Source organism: Panthera leo, chromosome E2, assembly GCF_018350215.1.
Source record: "Panthera leo isolate Ple1 chromosome E2, P.leo_Ple1_pat1.1, whole genome shotgun sequence".
Taxonomy (NCBI): Eukaryota; Metazoa; Chordata; class Mammalia; order Carnivora; family Felidae; genus Panthera; species Panthera leo.
In genome coordinates, this window is record NC_056693.1 from 19,108,209 (window position 1) to 19,114,145 (window position 5,937).

General features: G+C 41.7%; 1 pseudogene; it reads left to right on the forward strand.

Annotated features, from left to right (window-relative positions):
- The first annotated feature begins 2,142 nt into the window (after positions 1-2,142).
- LOC122207724 lies at positions 2,143-4,794 on the forward strand (annotated as a pseudogene).
- Positions 4,795-5,937: the final 1,143 nt, after the last annotated feature.

Consider the following 5,937-nt stretch of genomic DNA (forward strand, 5'->3'; position numbering starts at 1 on the left):
TAGAAAGTGATAAAGGCACTAATTTAAAGAAGTCTACAACAACTATTTTTTTTTAAAGTTTATTTATTTTCAGAGAGAGAGAGCAAGCAAGCACAAGTGGGAGAGGAACAGAGAGAGGGAGAGAGAGGGAACACCAAGCAGCCTCCATACCATCAGCTCAGAGCCTGATGTGGGGCTCAAACCCACGAACCATGAGATAATGACCTGAGCTGAAATCAAGAGTGGGACGCTTAACCGACTGAGCCACCCAGGCGCCCCATCCAACAACTATTTTTAAGTAAGCATACATACAGTGATTACTAATGAAAAGATTACTGTAAGAATGTTTGTAAGGATAATATAGGAGAAAAATGATTGAGACTTGGATTAATCCAGAGAGGGCAAAACAGAAGGACTGAATCCAGTTTCTCAACTCGGGGTTTGTGGGACCCTAGGGTTCCAACAAGATGTTGCCTAGAAATTATGATTGAAAGGAAACAAAAACATTGAATTTTAACTTTGCACACCATGCTGGGACTCCTAGGGATGAGCAGTGATGAAACAAGCCCTTTAACAATTTGGTTAGTGATCTTTCAGCCCCTATGGCGGTGCAAAGTATGACCTTGTTCATTCATTAAGCCCAGTGTCTGTTCTGATGTAAGCAAAAGAGTAACATGAGAGTCAGAAAGATAGGAGGGAGCCAGATTCTGTAGGCCACTGTAAAGACTTGACTCTAAGATCGGAAATCCCTGGTGGGTTCTGAACACAGGAGTGACCTGATTTGACTTCTATTTTAAAATAATAATTCTGAGTGCTGTATTGCAAATGGCTAGCAGGAGTGCAAAGCCTAAAGCAAAGAGGCTGGCCTGGACACTGTTGTACTAAACGAACAAGACGATGAATCCTTATAACCAGGATGAACCGGTGGTAAGCGGAAGGAACTTGGTACATTTTGAAGTGACACCAACAGTTTTTTTTTCTGATGGATTGGAGGTAGGGTGTTGGACAGAGAAATAAGTCAAGCAACTGGAAGAAAACCTGCCATTTATAGATATGAGGAAGATGATGTGATAAGCAGTTCTGAGACTAAGATCAAGAGATAGTTTCAGATGTGTTATTTCTCTCTCTCTCTCTCTCTCTCTTCTGGAAAATTTTCCTGACTTACTTTTTAAAAAATCTCTTCTACGGAATCTTTGAATTGTTGAATTTTTTTTTTTTTTTGAGTGTCCATTTTCCAGAATTCCTAATCTTATTTCCTGGATGAAATATCTTTTCTCTCCGAAAACATGAATTAACAATTTAAAAGTTTTTTTTTTTCCTGCCCCGTGAGGTATCTTTTTTTACTGGGTTCCTTTATTTCCTGGGTTTCATTTGTTTATAATTTTTATTCAAAGTTGATAATCCTGCAAGGTTCACTGTAGAAACCAGCATCATCTGTCCCTTCTCCCTTTGTTCATTTTGCCACTTCTCCTCCCCCTGGGAAAACACAAGTCTTCTAGCTGATATTTCTAAATAGTATACTTGTATTGCTACTTCTTGAGTTTTCAGTTCCAGCCACTATCTTTCTCATTGGAGAATGAGAATTGACCCCTCCTTTTTATCTCTGCTGCTATAAGCATGCTCTGTTGTCATCCCTCCATGCTTCCAACATTATTAGGTAATTACTGAGTGTGCACACTATTATCCTTAGCCATTGCAATTGGTTTTTTTTTTAGTTTTTAAAAATATTTTATTTTTAAGTCATGTCTACACCCACGGTGGGCAAACTCAAAAGCTGGAGACCAAGAGTCGTGTGCTTTTACCCACTGAGCCAGCCAGGTCCCCCTGGTTTGTAGGAGTTATTTATATAGCTAGGCTATTTTTTTGTGTGTGTGATACGAGGTAGGGATAAACCTGTCATTATTTTCCACGAAGGTGATGAGTGATCCCAACACCCTCTATTAAAGAGCTTCTGTGGGACTTGATTGGCTGAGCCATGGAGATGGCGGCTGCAGCCAAAGGGGCGGCCAGAAAGCAGCTGTAGAGTCTAATTGACTTGCGCCGTCTTCGGCTTTTGGTTTCAGCCTAGTGCTCTGAACTGAAGTTTTCACATCTTGTTCTCCACTCCTAGGGCATCACATCCTCTCTTGACCTGTTGCTGCCACTGGAGCCCACTTGAAGGGCATGGCTGGGATGGAGGGTTGGAGCCTGGGGGACTGTGGGGCTGCCCCGTTGGTCACCTCCAGTAGGCGCTTAGCCCAAGACTGGCCCTATGACCTCTGGGAGGAACATGTGTCTCTGGCATCAGAAAGAGTGGGAGAAGTGAGAAACAAGTGGGGATAAAAAGCAGCAGTGGGTGGAATCCCCTGCTGTAAAAATCCCTTGCTCCTGCTCAGATTGCTGGTACTGTGTGCCGTGATGGAATGCTGTAAGTCTGTCCCAGGCGGATGGGAAAGAGTTGTGAAGCAAAGGTGATCAGGGAAAACAGCAGGAAGATTCGATGGATATTTTATCAGCCCACAAGGACTGACGTTGAGATCCGAAAGTTCACTTGCTAATTATCTTCACATAAATGGAGAGACTTCTCTTATGCTGGAAGAGTTTGATTTTACTGTACTTTCTAAAAGGAGCATCAAGTCCAGATATAAAGACTACAGCATAGCACTTCTGACATCCCAAATGCAAAATGAAAGTATCACTTCAAACCAGAACATCAGGACATGGGGCTGGTGGAAAAAAAGATGTCTTTCCCCTGCCAAGTGGTAGTTTGGAAGGGCAAACTAGCACAGGACTATCTAACTTTATTTTTTAAATTTTTTTATTAAAAAAAGTTTTTTAACATTTATTCATTTTTGAAAGACAGAAAGAGACAGAGAATGAGCAGGGAAGGGGCAGAGAGAGACACACACACAGAATCCAAAGCAGGCTCCAGGCTCTGAGCTGTCAGCACAGAGCCCGACGCAGGGCTCGAACTCACAAACCGTGAGATCATGACCTGAGCTGAAGTCAGACACCGAACTGACTGAGCCACCCAGGTGCCCCAGGACTATCTGACTATTACTTATTTATTTTTAAATGTTTCATTTATTCTTGAGAGAGAATAGATAGAGTGTGAGTGAGGGAGGGACAGAGACAGAGAGAGGGAGACACAGAATCCAAAGCAGGCTCCAGGCTCTGAGCTGTCAGCACAGAGCCCAATGTGGGGCTCAAACTCATGAACTGTGAGATCATGACCTGAACTGAAGTCAGACGCTTAACTGACTGAGCCACCCAGTTGCCCCAGGACTATCTAACTTTAAAGAAGATGAGGGTGTCAATGATGTTGACTCCAGAAAGGTTAGAAAGTCCAAAGGAAAGATGACTATTTTGAAAGGAATTCAAGTTAAACTAAAACAGGATGTTGGAAGGGTTTTCCAGATTCTGCTCACAGTAATAGGAAAAGAGAATCTGAGTATAATAAGGCAGCTGCTAAAAGTGAACCATTGTCGCTTGATAAAACTTCCTCCGTTTCTGAATCTGGAGTGAACAACAAGAACCTCAGTGTAACCAATGAAGAAAAGAGACTTGTAGAAGAAAAATCATTGAGTTCCGGATCAAATTTTTGTTTTGAACAAATAACTTCTGGCATCATAAACAAATTATGTTCAGCTGAAGAAGCAGAACACAACGAGAAGTGGGAAGAAATCTTTTTAGAAGCCAAGGAAATAAAAACAAAAGTAGAAGTCAGGGAAAGGAAGGAACATTTGCATACTGACATTTAAAAATGTTGCTCTGAAATGGACAACTGCTCATGAAACCGAGAAAGACTATTTATGTGAAAATATGTCAAGAAGATACCATTCCACAGACACAAATAGAAAAAAGGAGGGGCGCCTGGGCGGCTCAGTCGGTTAAGCATCCGACTCTTGGTTTCAGCTCAGGTCAAGGTCTCGCGGTTTGTGAGCTCAAGCCCTGCATTGGGCTCAAGCCTGGAGCCTGCTTGGGATTCTCTCTCCCTCGCTGTCCCTCCCCTACTTGTGCACGCTCATGCGCTCTCTCTCTCTCTCTCTCAAAAATAAAATAAAGTTTAAAAAAAAGGAAAAAGGAAAACAAACATATATTTTTCCAACAAATACTACAAAGAAGCTCTTAGCCCCCCAAGACGTAAAACCTTTAGGAAGTGGACACCTCCTTGGTCACCTTTTAATCTTGTCCAAGAAATACTTTTCCATGATCGATGGAAGCTCCTCACTGCTACTGTATTTCTCAGTCAGACCTCAGGCAAAGTGGCAACACCTGAGCTTTCGGAGTTTCTGGAGAAGTATCCTTCAGCTGAGGTAGCAAGAACTGCAGACTGAAGAGATGTGTCAGAACTTTTTATTTTTTTCTCCAAAAAATTTTAATGTTTATTTATTTTTGAGAGACACAGAGAGACAGAGCATGAATGGGGGAAGGAGAGAGAGAGGGAGACACTGAATATAGAACAGGCTCCAGGCTCTGAGTGGCAGCCCTGAGCTTGATGCGGGGCTCAAACCCAGGAACGGAGAGATCGTGACCTAGGCAGAAGTCAGATGTTCAACTCACTGAGCCACCCAAGTGTCCCATGAAGTGTCAGAACTTCTTAAACCTCTTTTTCTCTACAATCTTTGAGCAAAAGCCATTATCAAGTTCTCAGACGAATAGCTGGCAAAGCAGTGGAGGTAGCTGATTGAGTTTCATGGGATGGAAAAATAGGGCAACGACTCTTACTGAATTTTTTGCATCAATGAATGGAAGCAGGTGCATTCTGAAGACCATAAGTTAAATAAATATCGTGACTGGCTTTGGAAAACTCATGAAAAATTAAGTCTGTCTTAAAATTCTTCAAAGTTTTCAAACCCATCTTTTATATGTTACTTTGTACTTGATTCTCAAGAACTCCATTAAGCACAACCAACTGCCTTTACAGGCATATAGATTTTAATCAGTACAACTAGAACCACAAGGTAGGTTATGTTTTTTGTGTTTTTCAAATTTTTATTTAAGTTCTAGTTAGTTAACATAGTGTAATATTGGTTTCAGGAGTAGAATTTGGTGATTCATCACTTACATATAACACCCAGTGCTCATCACAAGTGCCCTCCTTAATACCCATCACCCATTTAGCCCATCCCCCGCCTACTTCCCCCCTCTAGCAACCCTCAGTTTGTTCCCTGTAGTTAATAGTCTGTTACGGTTTGCCTCCTCTCTTTTTTTTCTTCTTTCCCCTATGTTCATCTGTTTTGTTTCTTAAATTCCACATGAGTGAAATCATATGGTATTTGTCTTTCTCTGACTGACTTATTTCACTTAGCATAATATACTCTAGCTCCACTGAAGTTGTCACAAATGGCAAGATATCACTCTTTTTGAAGGCTAATATTCCATTGTATATATATATATATATATATACACCACATCTGCTTTATCCATTCATCAGTCAGTACACATCTGGGCTCTTTCCTAAGTATTGTTGATAGTGCTGCTATAAACATTGGTGTGCGTGTGCCCCATCAGATCAGTATTTTTGTATCATTTGGCTAAATACCTAGTAGTGCAATTGCTGGGTCATAGGGTAATTCTGTTTTTAACTTAAAAAAAGTTTATTTATTTATTTTGAGAGAGAGAGCATGAGAGGGAGAGCATGAGCAGGAGAGGGACAGAGAGAGAAAATCCCAAGCAGGCTCCTCACTGTCAGCATGGGGCCCCACATGGGGCTCGATCTCATGAACTGTGAGATCATGACCTGAGCTGAAATCAAGAGTTGGATGCTTAACTGACTGAGCCACCCAGATGCCCCTATTTTTAACCTTTTGAGGAACCTCCATACTGCTTTCCAGAGTGGCTGCACCAATTTGCATTCCAACCAGCAGTGTAAGAGGTTTCCCCTTTCTCTGCAACATCTGTTGTTGCCTGAGTTGTTAATGTTAGCCATTAACAATGTTAGCCAATGTTGGCCATTAGCCAATGTTAGCCATTCTG